The 14221-nt window shown below is 34.2% G+C and overlaps 1 long non-coding RNA gene across 1 annotated transcript; it reads left to right on the top strand.

Moving 5' to 3' along the window:
• Positions 1–6463: 6463 nt before the first annotated feature.
• On the top strand, positions 6464–9138 carry LOC126981990 (uncharacterized). Its single transcript, XR_007734436.1, has 2 exons — positions 6464–7584; positions 8279–9138. It is a non-coding gene; the product is annotated as an uncharacterized LOC126981990 (long non-coding RNA).
• Positions 9139–14221: the final 5083 nt, after the last annotated feature.

Raw genomic sequence — 14221 nt, 5'->3', positions numbered from 1 at the left:
CTTATTCTGTTGTATTCTGTTGTATTATCTTTTATTCTGTTGTATTCTGTTGTATTCTCTTTTATTCTGTTGTATTCTGTTGTATTCTGTTGTATTCTCTTTTATTCTGTTGTATTCTCTTTTATTCTGTTGTATTCTCTTTTATTCTGTTGTATTCTGTTGTATTATCTTTTATTCTGTTGTATTCTCTTTTATTCTGTTGTATTCTGTTGTATTCTCTTTTATTCTGTTGTATTCTGTTGTATTCTCTTTTATTCTGTTGTATTCTGTTGTATTATCTTTTATTCTGTTGTATTCTCTTTTATTCTGTTGTATTTTGTTGTATTCTCTTTTATTCTGTTGTATTCTGTTGTATTCTCTTTTATTCTGTTGTATTCTCTTATTCTGTTGTATTCTGTTGTATTATCTTTTATTCTGTTGTATTCTCTTTATTCTGTTGTATTCTGTTGTATTCTCTTTTATTCGGTTGTGTTCTGTTGTATTATCTTTTATTCTTTTGTATTCTGTTGTATTCTCTTTTATTCTGTTGTATTCTCTTTTATTCTGTTGTATTCTGTTGTATTATCTTTTATTCTGTTGTATTCTGTTGTATTCTCTTTTATTCTGTTGTATTCTCTTTTATTCTGTTGTATTCTGTTGTATTCTCTTTTATTCTGTTGTATTCTCTTTTATTCTGTTGTATTCTGTTGTATTCTCTTTTATTCTGTTGTATTCTGTTGTATTCTGTTGTATTATCTTTTATTCTGTTGTATTCTGTTGTATTCTGTTGTATTCTCTTTTATTCTGTTGTATTCTGTTGTATTCTCTTTTATTCTGTTGTATTCTGTTGTATTCTGTTGTATTCTCTTTTATTCTGTTGTATTCTGTTGTATTATCATTTATTCTGTTGTATTCTGTTGTATTATCTTGTATTATCTTTTATTCTGTTGTATTCTCTTTTATTCTGTTGTATTATCTTTTATTCTGTTGTATTCTGTTGTATTCTCTTTTATTCTGTTGTATTCTGTTGTATTCTGTTGTATTCTCTTTTATTCTGTTGTATTCTCTTATTCTGTTGTATTCTGTTGTATTCTCTTTTATTCTGTTGTATTTTGTTGTATTCTGTTGTATTCTCTTTTATTCTGTTGTATTATGTTGTATTCTGTTGTATTCTGTTGTATTCTCTTTTATTCTATTGTATTATCTTTTATTCTGTTGTATTCTGTTGTATTCTCTTTTATTCTGTTGTATTCTCTTTTATTCTGTTGTATTCTGTTGTATTATCTTTTAGTCTATTGTATTCTGTTGTATTCTCTTTTATTCTGTTGTATTCTGTTGTATTATCTTTTATTCTGTTGTATTCTGTTGTATTCTGTTGTATTCTCTTTTATTCTGTTGTATTCTCTTTTATTCTGTTGTATTCTGTTGTATTCTCTTTTATTCTGTTGTATTCTGTTGGTATTCTCTTTTATTCTGTTGTATTCTGTTGTATTCTCTTATATTCTGTTGTATTCTGTTGTATTATCTTTTATTCTGTTGTATTCTCTTTTATTCTGTTGTATTCTGTTGTATTCTCTTTTATTCTGTTGTATTCTGTTGTATTCTCTTTTATTCTGTTGTATTCTCTTTTATTCTGTTGTATTCTGTTGTATTATCTTTTATTCTGTTGTATTTTTTTTATTCTGTTGTATTCTGTTGTATTCTCTTTTATTCTGTTGTATTCTGTTGTATTATCTTTTATTCTGTTGTATTCTCTTTTATTCTGTTGTATTCTGTTGTATTCTCTTTTATTCTGTTGTTTTCTGTTGTATTATCTTTTATTCTGTTGTATTCTGTTGTATTCTCTTTTATTCTGTTGTATTCTGTTGTATTATCTTTTATTCTGTTGTATTCTGTTGTATTATCTTTTATTCTGTTGTATTCTCTTTTATTCTGTTGTATTCTCTTTTATTCTGTTGTATTCTCTTTTATTCTGTTGTATTCTGTTGTATTATCTTTTATTCTGTTGTATTCTGTTGTATTCTCTTTTATTCTGTTGTATTATCTTTTATTCTGTTGTATTCTGTTGTATTCTCTTTTATTCTGTTGTATTCTGTTGTATTCTGTTGTATTCTCTTTTATTCTGTTGTATTCTGTTGTATTCTCTTTTATTCTGTTGTATTCTGTTGTATTATCTTTTATTCTGTTGTATTCTCTTTTATTCTGTTGTATTCTCTTTTATTCTGTTGTATTCTGTTGTATTCTCTTTTATTCTGTTGTATTCTGTTGTATTCTCTTTTATTCTGTTGTATTCTGTTGTATTATCTTTTATTCTGTTGTATTCTCTTTTATTCTGTTGTATTCTCTTTTATTCTGTTGTATTCTGTTGTATTATCTTTTATTCTGTTGTATTCTGTTGTATTCTCCTTTATTCTGTTGTATTCTGTTGTATTATCTTTTATTCTGTTGTATTCTCTTTTATTCTGTTGTATTCTGTTGTATTCTCTTTTATTCTGTTGTATTCTCTTTTATTCTGTTGTATTCTGTTGTATTCTCTTTTATTTTGTTGTATTCTGTTGTATTATCTTTTATTCTGTTGTATTCTCTTTTTTTCTGTTGTATTCAGTTGTATTCTCTTTTATTCTGTTGTATTCTGTTGTATTCTCTTTTCTTCTGTTGTATTCTGTTGTATTCTCTTTTATTCTGTTGTATTCTCTTTTTTTCTGTTGTATTCTGTTGTATTCTCTTTTATTCTGTTGTATTCTGTTGTATTATCTTTTATTCTGTTGTATTCTGTTGTATTCTCTTTTATTCTGTTGTATTCTGTTGTATTCTCTTTTATTCTGTTGTATTCTCTTTTATTCTGTTGTATTCTGTTGTATTATCTTTTATTCTGTTGTATTCTGTTGTTTTCTCTTTTATTCTGTTGTATTCTCTTTTATTATGTTGTATTCTGTTGTATTCTCTTTTATTCTGTTGTATTCTGTTGTATTATCTTTTATTCTGTTGTATTCTGTTGTATTATCTTTTATTCTGTTGTATTCTGTTGTATTCTCTTTTATTCTGTTGTATTCTGTTGTATTCTCTTTTATTCTGTTATATTCTGTTGTATTCTCTTTTATTCTGATGTATTCTGTTGTATTCTGTTGTATTCTCTTTTATTCTGTTGTATTATCTTTTATTCTGTTGTATTCTCTTTTATTCTGTTGTATTCTGTTGTATTATCTTTTATTCTGTTGTATTCTGTTGTATTCTCTTATTCTGTTGTATTCTGTTGTATTCTCTTTTATTCTGTTGTATTCTGTTGTATTCTGTTGTATTCTCTTTTATTCTGTTGTATTCTGTTGTATTCTCTTTTATTCTGTTGTATTCTGTTGTATTCTCTTTTATTCTGTTGTATTCTCTTTTATTCTGTTGTATTCTGTTGTATTCTGTTGTATTCGCTTTTATTCTGTTGTTTTCTGTTGTATTCTCTTTTATTCTGTTGTATTTTGTTGTATTCTCTTTTATTCTGTTGTATTCTGTTGTATTATCTTTTATTCTGTTGTATTCTCTTTTATTCTGTTGTATTCTGTTGTATTCTCTTTTATTCTGTTGTATTCTGTTGTATTCTCTTTTATTCTGTTGTATTCTGTTGTATTATCTTTTATTCTGTTGTATTCTGTTGTATTATCTTTTATTCTGTTGTATTCTCTTTTATTCTGTTGTATTCTGTTGTATTCTCTTTTATTCTGTTGTATTCTCTTTTATTCTGTTGTATTCTGTTGTATTATCTTTTATTCTGTTGTATTCTGTTGTATTCTCTTTTATTCTGTTGTATTCTGTTGTATTCTCTTTTATTCTGTTGTATTCTGTTGTATTCTGTTGTATTCTCTTTTATTCTGTTGTGTTCTGTTGTATTCTCTTTTATTCTGTTGTATTCTCTTTTATTCTGTTGTATTCTGTTGTATTCTCTTTTATTCTGTTGTATTCTGTTGTATTCTCTTTTATTCTGTTGTATTCTGTTGTATTATCTTTTATTCTGTTGTATTATGTTGTATTCTCTTTTATTCTGTTGTATTCTGTTGTATTATCTTTTATTCTGTTGTATTCTCTTTTATTCTGTTGTATTCTGTTGTATTCTCTTTTATTCTGTTGTATTCTGTTGTATTCTCTTTTATTCTGTTGTATTCTCTTTTATTCTGTTGTATTCTGTTGTATTCTGTTGTATTATCTTTTATTCTGTTGTATTCTGTTGTATTCTCTTTTATATCTGTTGTATTCTGTTGTATTCTCTTTTATTCTGTTGTATTCTGTTGTATTATCTTTTATTCTGTTGTATTCTGTTGTATTCTCTTTTATTCTGTTGTATTCTGTTGTATTCTCTTTTATTCTGTTGTATTCTGTTGTATTCTCTTTTATTCTGTTGTATTCTGTTGTATTATCTTTTATTCTGTTGTATTCTGTTGTATTCTCTTTTATTCTGTTGTATTCTGTTGTATTATCTTTTATTCTTTTGTATTCTGTTGTATTCTCTTTTATTCTGTTGTATTCTGTTGTATTATCTTTTATTCTGTTGTATTCTCTTTTATTCTGTTGTATTCTGTTGTATTCTGTTGTATTCTCTTTTATTCTGTTGTATTCTGTTGTATTCTCTTTTATTCTGTTGTATTCTCTTTTATTTTGTTGTATTCTGTTGTATTCTCTTTTATTCTGTTGTATTCTCTTTTATTCTGTTGTATTCTGTTGTATTCTCTTTTATTCTGTTGTATTCTGTTATATTATCTTTTATTCTGTTGTATTCTGTTGTATTCTCTTTTATTCTGTTGTATTCTGTTGTATTCTCTTTTATTCTGTTGTATTCTGTTGTATTATCTTTTATTCTGTTGTATTCTCTTTTATTCTGTTGTATTCTGTTGTATTCTCTTTTATTCTGTTGTATTCTGTTGTATTCTGTTGTATTATCTTTTATTCTTTTGTATTCTGTTGTATTCTCTTTTATTCTGTTGTATTCTGTTGTATTATCTTTTATTCTGTTGTATTCTCTTTTATTCTGTTGTATTCTGTTGTATTCTGTTGTATTCTCTTTTATTCTGTTGTATTCTGTTGTATTCTCTTTTATTCTGTTGTATTCTCTTTTATTTTGTTGTATTCTGTTGTATTCTCTTTTATTCTGTTGTATTCTCTTTTATTCTGTTGTATTCTGTTGTATTCTCTTTTATTCTGTGGTATTCTGTTATATTATCTTTTATTCTGTTGTATTCTGTTGTATTCTCTTTTATTCTGTTGTATTCTGTTGTATTCTCTTTTATTCTGTTGTATTCTGTTGTATTATCTTTTATTCTGTTGTATTCTCTTTTATTCTGTTGTATTCTGTTGTATTCTCTTTTATTCTGTTGTATTCTGTTGTATTCTCTTTTATTCTGTTGTATTCTCTTTTATTCTGTTGTATTCTGTTGTATTCTCTTTTATTCTGTTGTATTCTGTTGTATTCTCTTTTATTCTGTTGTATTCTGTTGTATTCTCTTTTATTCTGTTGTGTTCTGTTGTATTTTGTTGTATTCTCTTTTATTCTGTTGTATTCTGTTGTATTATCTTTTATTCTGTTGTATTCTCTTTTATTCTGTTGTATTCTGTTGTATTCTCTTTTATTCTGTTGTATTCTGTTGTATTATCTTTTATTCTGTTGTATTCTCTTTTATTCTGTTGTATTATGTTGTATTCTCTTTTATTCTGTTGTATTCTCTTTTATTCTGTTGTATTCTCTTTTATTCTGTTGTATTCTGTTGTATTCTCTTTTATTCTGTTGTATTCTCTTTTATTCTGTTGTATTCTCTTTTATTCTGTTGTGTTCTGTTGTATTCTGTTGTATTCTCTTTTATTCTGTTGTATTCTCTTTTATTCTGTTGTATTCTGTTGTATTCTCTTTTATTCTGTTGTGTTCTGTTGTATTCTCTTTTATTCTATTGTATTCTCTTTTATTCTGTTGTATTATCTTTTATTCTGTTGTATTCTGTTGTATTCTCTTTTATTCTGTTGTATTCTGTTGTATTCTCTTTTATTCTGTTGTATTCTCTTTTATTCTGTTGTATTCTGTTGTATTATCTTTTATTCTGTTGTATTCTGTTGTATTCTGTTGTATTCTCTTTTATTCTGTTGTATTCTGTTGTATTCTCTTTTATTCTGTTGTATTCTGTTGTATTCTCTTTTATTCTGTTGTATTCTGTTGTATTATCTTTTATTCTGTTGTATTCTCTTTTATTCTGTTGTATTCTGTTGTATAACTGATTTTTATGTTTTGGGGGGAATTTCACGCAAGGGAAGGGAAGGGAAAGGAAAGGAAGGGAAGGGAAAGGAAAGGAAAGGAAAATGAAGTTACAAAAAGAAGGAAAAAATAATATATGAAAATGTGAGCCTTCCTCTGTACCGTGAACCTAAAAACACATATTTGACAAGGCTTTCCTAGGAGTTTTAGGCATTTCCAGGGGCAGTTTAATGACCCTGGTAGTGTGCCCTTCTCTGTACCATGACCCAACGAAAACATATATTTGACAGTTCTTTCATAGGAGTTTGTCATTTCTTGGGGTAGTTTAATGACCCTGGTGTTAGTGTGACCTTTCCTCTGTACCATGACCCTAAGAAAACATATTTGACATGGCTTTCCTAGGAGTTGTGGGCATTTCCAGGGGTAGTTTTATGACCCTGATGGTAGTGTGACCCTTCCTCTGTACCGTGAACCTAAAAACACATATTTGACAAGGCTTTCATAGGAGTTGTGGGCATTTCCTGGGATAGTTGAATGACCCTGGTGGTAGTCTGACCCTTCCTCTGTACCATGACCCTAAGAAAACATATATTTGACAAGGCTTTCATAGGAGTTGTTGGCATTTTCAGGGGTAGTTTAATGACCCTGGTGGTAGTGTGACCCTTCCCCTGTACCATAATGCTACAGAAGCACTCATTAGAACCAAATTGATCTCTTTTTTTAGCCTTTGCAAGTAGTTAATGTTAGAGTCGGAAACATCTGACAATCCCATCTTCTTACAGGCCAAGCAGTGCAGAGGAGAAGGAGGAGGAAGAAGAAGAGGAGGATGTGAGTTCTATACATAAAGGCAGATCAATATATAGAAGCTTATGGAGTAGAGGAAATATGTCATTCTATGTATTAAAGAGGATAAGAGGGAGGAGAAGGTTAACTTGTAAATATAGGCAGAAGTTTATGTGCCAAGGAAAATATTTAAATGATTTGTATTATGCATGTATTGAAATGTTATGAACTTGGATGTTTGTATGTATAAGGCTATGGGATTTACTTACAAGGTCTGTGGTGTTTTTTTTTACTTATAAGGTTGTACTTAGGATTTTACTTATAAGTTCTGTGGCTGTGGGTAACTCCTACAAAGCCTTTCTACTATGGCTATTAATTAACCAAAACCTCATTCTTTCAGCTTGTGTACTGGCTCAGAAAGTAGTGAAAGGGTGCATGTTATCGATGAAGGCTATATCAATAAGTATGGAAGTGCGTTATGGCTATTAACAACAATCTCTCTTTCAGCATGTGTACGGGGATAGAAAGTTACTTGGCATGTATTGAAATGTCATGCACTGAGAGTATTTACGTAAAGGGCCGGGGCTATTTCTTATAAGGTACTACGCATGATTTTACATATACAGCCTTTAGTGTTTCTTTAGGTTAAGGTATTTCCTATCCCAGTACGTATAAGCAACTTGGGTATGGATTTATGTGCGAGTTACTGAGTTGCATGTATACTAAAATGTGTATTTGGGATTTTCGTCTTCTGTGTTTTATATATATATATCCTAAGAATGGTGTTTTGTTGGGAAAGAATGTTATGCACTGGGGTTATTTATATACAAAGTCTGTGGTTATTTCTTCATAAGGTATTTCCTATCCCAGTACGTATAAGGAACTTGGTATGGATTTAAATGTGCGTGTTACTGAGTTGCATGTGTATGTGCATTCAATGTATTGGGGTATATATTGTGTATTGGGCGTTTTTATTTCAAGGTTAAAGTACTGAATGGAGGGGAATTTATGTAGGGGAAAGGTCTGTAGTGGGGGTGTCGTAACTAACAACCTCTCCTGCAACAACTCCTACTGGTGCTTGTGTATAGATTTAATTATGTATTGGAGATATGTATTTGAAGGTTAAGATACTGGATGGAAGGGTATTTATGTTGGGGTAATATGATAATGTCTGTAGGGATTTGTCTTAACTTAACAACCCCTTCTGCAATAGCTACTACTACTACTACTGGTGCTGTCCATAACTTACAACACTTCCGTACTTGGAGTATTAACAAAACCTTTTAATTTCAGCTACCAAGGACAACCTCTGCTGCTCCGGGTATCAACTCCTGCACTCCTGGGACTGGCATAACATCTGCATGCCCTTGTAACAACTCACTCTGCTTCTGCTATTCATAACACCCCGTTCTGCGTCTGCTGTCGTAACAGGGCATGGCTTCTGTATACTAACTCCTGCTCGCATAACCCGCATGGATTTACACTTCTATCTCTGCTTCTGGCTTTCATACCTATCAACACATTCTGCGCCTTCCTTCGTAACTAATCCCACGGCTTCTCTGCATGACAACTCCAGCTGCTTACGGCAAAATTTCGCATAACAGCTACTCCTGCTTACGTATGACAATTCTCTCTGGCTTCCATAACAGCACGTATGGCTTTTGCATGTGAACGCATTTCATTTCTGCTGCACACTAACCCACACTGCTGGCTTGAGTATCCTAACGACCTAACCCATTCTGTAAGCTGCCGCCCAGTGCTCCAGGTGACCCCTAACAAGCCTGTCGGATCGGCGTCTAGCGAGGGAGGTTCCGTCAGGTTCCGTTCCCTGCTAGAGCTGTCTCCCTTCACCTTAAAAAAAATAGTTTGACATAATTTGAGAGCAGCAGTACAGGCCAGGTATCAGAGAGGGGTTCAGGCCTATATGGGGACACCTCTGTTAGGCTTGTACCTCAATAAATAACTAGAAAAAAGTTGGAAAGTGTTAAACAATGACCATACGTAACCTAGTCATGTGTGAATCCTGACTATGGAGGGAGATTATCCTCAAACACGTACGGTTATATATATACATGTCTTTTACCCACCCATGCGTGCAGTACGGGTGGTGAACTCTGACCTCTATGAAATAAATATACGTAACAGGAAAAAAATAAATTGGTTTAAAATATATTTCCCTCATCCATATTCGGCAGCAGATATGTACAGGTTGAAAAAACGGGTTGATATCTGATGTTTGACCCCACAGTTGACCGTTTGTCCCTGCGTCTGGGATCGCTACGTCAACATCTTCGGCCGACGTCTCGACCTTAGGGTTGAGCGTCCATCCCTGCGTCTTTGTGTACCTGCGTTAAAATCTTCACCACCATATGACGTTGAGTCTGGCGGGCGTTGTTTTGGAATCTCGAGACGGCAATTTCCCACGGCTGTTAAGGGTATGGGTCAGGCTGTCATGGGTGGCTGTTACGTTAGCCTTGTCACGGTGTCAAGGCTCGTAAAACCACCCTTGGAAATACTAGCAACACAGCGTATATGGAAAGCCTTCAAATGATGTAGTGACTCGTGGAAATATTTGCAACCTAACATATTTCACCCAGTGGTGGTGGTGGTAGGGGTCATGTTTCTTAACGGTCCCTCTAAGCAAGAAAAAATCATCACTCACACAAACCATTTCATACTATATATCAAAGCATTTGTGATCACATTATGCATCATCTATTTTTGGGGGTTATATCATGGCACAAATTTCAGTTGTATGTCTGTTTATTGAGGGGACTGTTTGGGTCTTGTATTTTCTGTTGTATATTTCCAAGGCTAAAAGGGTCAGTAATTGGGTTCTCAATGATGTTTTTTTAGGTTGATGGTACAGAGGAAGGGTCATAAAAGCACCCCTGTCTGTAACTCCCCTGAAAGCCTTGTCAAATGTTTTTTTTTTTTTTTTTTTTTTTTTTTTTTACGTCATGGCCTATTGCTCCGGTAAGCTTCTTCCCAGTGGATCCTGATGGTCGGCCCAAGGCTTCTTCCCGGTGGGGCCTGATGGTCGGCCCAGCCCGTTCTGGTGCAGGCAAGTGTTTATAGTGGTGCCATCTTGCATTGGCTCATGCTGCCCTCCCGGAGCTCATCTTTAATCCTAGAATCTAGAGTCCGGGTTGGTAGGTGGTCTTCTGGACAGCATGTGGGTAGTTTTAACCCGGTAGCAGCGAGGATCATGTTTCTTAATGGTCCCTCTAAGCGAGAAAAATGGGAAAAAATCATCACTCACGCAAACCATTTCATAATAATATATATCAGCATTTGTGACAAGTTTATGTATCATCTATTTTGGGGGGTTCAAATCATGGCACAAATTTGGCCCATCGCTGCTACACGGTAAAGCCACAAATTTGGCCCGTCCCTGCTACCGGGTTAAGCCACTCGGCGGCCTTTGGTGAGTGAAATTTACCCTTCATAGCCTGTGGATAGCTGCAACCACATAGATTTCTGATCCCAGTATGTATATTTTGGGGGGCGGAATATTTTAAAGTGAGTGAGATCTTCATTGAGCAAGGGTTGATGTAGGAGAATCAATTATTTCCCCATACAGTATTTAAAGAGACTGACTATTTGGAAAGGCTTCGTACACTCAGAATTTGCCATGTATCCTCGTAATTTGCCATTTACCATTTTATACTTTGAAGCACTAGTTAGTATATTTAAAGAGACTGACTATTTGGAAAGGGCAGCGAGGGAATATCTCGAGGGGCAAAGAAGTTCATAGGAGAATTAATTACCTCCTCAAACAACATATAAGAAGGGATTTGACTATTTAAAAAGGCCCCAAACACAGAATTTGCCATGTCTCTACAGTTGAAGGTCCAGCACTGCCTTTAGTCAAAGTTCTCAAGCTTAAAAATAACACGCTTGATGTAAAGGAATGAATTATCTCCCCCAAACTATTTAAAGAGAGATTTTGAGTGCTTGAAGAGGCCTCAGACTCGTAGAATTTGCCACGTCCTTACAGTTGAAGGTCCATCGCTGCTTTTAGTCAAAGTTCTTAAGCTTAAAAATAACAGAGGATTGATGTAGAAGAATGATTTACCTGCCCAAACAGTATGTACCCAGCCCCCTCAAGTACCCAGTGCATTCCCACCCCCAGTCTCGGCTCCAAATTACCTTTATTCTGGGGTCAAAGACATTATATAAGTGTTTTCCCTTCCTGTGTCAGCCCTAAGACCCTCAGGCCCCCAGTAATTGGTCACCTAACCTATCCAAGCAGGTGTCTTAGCATAATACTGGCGGTAACATTTTAATTAACCTTTCCAATGAGCAAAAACAATTAATATGGAACTGAATCAAATATCCCCAGCAATTAAGTCTCCACTTTGTTATGTAACATTAGTAAGGGTTCCAGTATATGTTAGATAATTACTAGCATTGTCAAGAACAGTTTTAATAGCCTTGTCAAGGGTTGGCCGAGAAAACAATATTATAACAAGCACTGAACTAATTCTTGAGTAATTGGACTGAGAAAGCCTTGATGGTACTCTATTTTTGCTATATTATAAAAAGTCTATTAGCGATGCCTTGGAAAGCTACCATAAGCAAGGGTTGGCCAAGATTATTGATGTCCAAGCTATTAATTATATGTATTTTCTCTTACCTGAAGCCCCCTAGCTCAAGCCCCCAGACCCTCGATCAGCCTCTTCCAGACCCCCAGTAGCTACCTTATTTTCTGGGGGATCAAAACCATTAATTATGTGTTAGTTTTGATAATTACCGGACATTAAGTGTCTTACCATGGTCAGTGTCGGGATTTGTGAAGCCTTAATTATCATGAGCATAGTTTTATATCAAGCACTAACTCTTGGGTAAGACTTTGAGAAGGTCTTAATGTACTCAATCTTTGGCATATAAAAACAAGTCTAGCAATGCCTTAGGAAGATGCCATGAGCAAGGAGTGAGTTAGGAAACTGATGTACCTATCCCTCAATACTGCATAAACAATGGATCGAGGTCTTGTTCAGTATATATATATCAGGCACAATTGTCCATCTTTTGAGTTAGTTTATCAAAGACATATCACAATCTTCTACCATGAGCAAGGGATGAGTTAGCAGCTTGATATATATTCCTTAATACTGCAAAGATAATGGAAAGAGGGCTTGTTCAATATATATTATCACTCATATAGGTTACAATTGTCCATCTTTTGAGTTAGTTTATCAAAGACATTACTGTATCTTGTACCATGAGCAAGGTCCTTAGGGTGACTTATAGGAGATAGTTATACATTCCTATGTGTTTCATAGAGGAAAGGAAGAGATCTAGAATGATATATATTCTAAGGGTTCTTCATCTCTTATAGTTAATTAGTTCAGCAGTGAAAATCAGTTTTATGCTGAGTGCTGAGTAGCCTTGATGTCGATCGATCGGCCAACACGTACCTCAAGTCAGCATGCATTTGTGTTATAAGGTCAATAAACTCATGGCTCAGAATCAGTCAGCATTTAAGTCAGCATGTGTTAGTTTCCATGCATCTGAACTCAGCATATAGGGGTTTATTAAGTCATTATTGTTAATTCCCACTCAGCATAGTCTGTGTATCAATGCTGACTATTTTGAACTCAGGATGGTCAAGTTATCAGCATGACAGCATTAAACATTCAATGATGTGTCAGTCTGTACTCAGCATGACTGATTTTTCTATACCAATTATATGCTATAAATATAATATGCTGACTTTGCTTTGAGTTTAGCATGTGATCTCTCAAGTCGATCAGCATATCCTCAAGTCAGCATTTAAAGTCAGCATCTCGGCTCTCGGTATTCAGCATGGCTCACTCGATGAAGAAAAGTGATATCTGAAGTCAGCTAACATATCCTCAAGTCAGCATTTAAGGTCAGCATCTCGGCTCTCAGCATTCAGCATGGCTCGGACTCGATGAAGAAGTGATATTTGAAGTCAGCATTTAAAGTCAGCATCTCTCTCTCTCTCTCTCTCTCTCTCTCTCTCTCTCTCTCTCTCTCTCTCTCTCTCTCTCTCTCTCTCTTCCCAGCACGGCTTAATTCGATATCAGCCCTTAATTGATGTTGCCGTTAAGTATAGCATTAAATATTATGCATGCAGGGGACGAGAAAGCTGAAAAAAAAAAAATATGACGAGGCGGAAGAATTATATATGGCGAGCGATCGAGTCTATTGGCGGGGGTGTTGCCATTCTGAGAGAAAAAAACTTGTTATTTTCTCGTAAGTTTATATATTAGAGAATTTCATCCATCCCTGTGTCTCGGTATGCTAGGTCAGGTCAAGTCATGCAATAAACATGTTCTGTACGAGTGTGATGACTCCGGAAACGATATATCAGTAGTGTACGCGCTGAGGTGACCGATCAGCTGATTGGGTAAGCGGAGATTTAAACATTACGTCATAGCTACCGGAGCTGTGTGGATTTAAATTTACATAGATTTACATAGAAAATCAGACCACACAGACCCCATGGTCCAGACATAGGTAGTCTGTCCTTAAACCTAAGTGATTCTACGTTAATCCGATGGCTCCAGAACGTTGCATTTCTATATAGTTAATATTGAGTTGAGGGAAATACACGGCCGAGCTTGTTTTTCAAGGAGTCAGTCGTGTAACACTGGACCACTGAAGGAAGGCAGGAAGCTTATTTAGGGTGACCAGACGTTCCCGTTTTCAGTGACCTGTCCCCGGTTTTCACTGTGACTCAAAGATAAAAAAAGAACACGAAAATGTTGAGCAAACTCTACGTATATATAGTTGTGGACCTCGGCGCAGTGTATATAGCTAAGGAACTCCCTTCTCCTTTATTTTTTTACTTGCAACAATAAACTATCAATCAATCAACCAAATAGGGTGAGAGACTTTTGAATGCTGCTCCATGAATGGTACTAAGCCCGGCAGTGTCCCCGTTTTGGTTTTTCAGTGACAAAAAGCTACATTTGGAAGTTTTAAGCCTCGATCCACCGAAAATGTCCCCGGATTTTGTCTCAGAAAGGTCACCTTAATTAAGCTTAGTCCATCCTCGCACTACAACGTTGATGAAGAAAAAATTGGTCCAGTCTACTACTACTACTACTACTACTACGAGAAAGAAATAGACAAGAGAGAGAGAGAGAGAGAGAGAGAGAAAGAGAGGAGGAGAAAATTATTAATATTTTGACCTTCCCCGCTCTGTCTCGCTTCTCATATCCTTCTGCACACTTTTGTACACTTTTCCACACTTACCCACGT

This window comes from Eriocheir sinensis, chromosome 49 (assembly GCF_024679095.1).
Source record: "Eriocheir sinensis breed Jianghai 21 chromosome 49, ASM2467909v1, whole genome shotgun sequence".
Classification (NCBI taxonomy): Eukaryota; Metazoa; Arthropoda; class Malacostraca; order Decapoda; family Varunidae; genus Eriocheir; species Eriocheir sinensis.
This window is presented reverse-complemented; position numbering and strand designations above follow the sequence as displayed.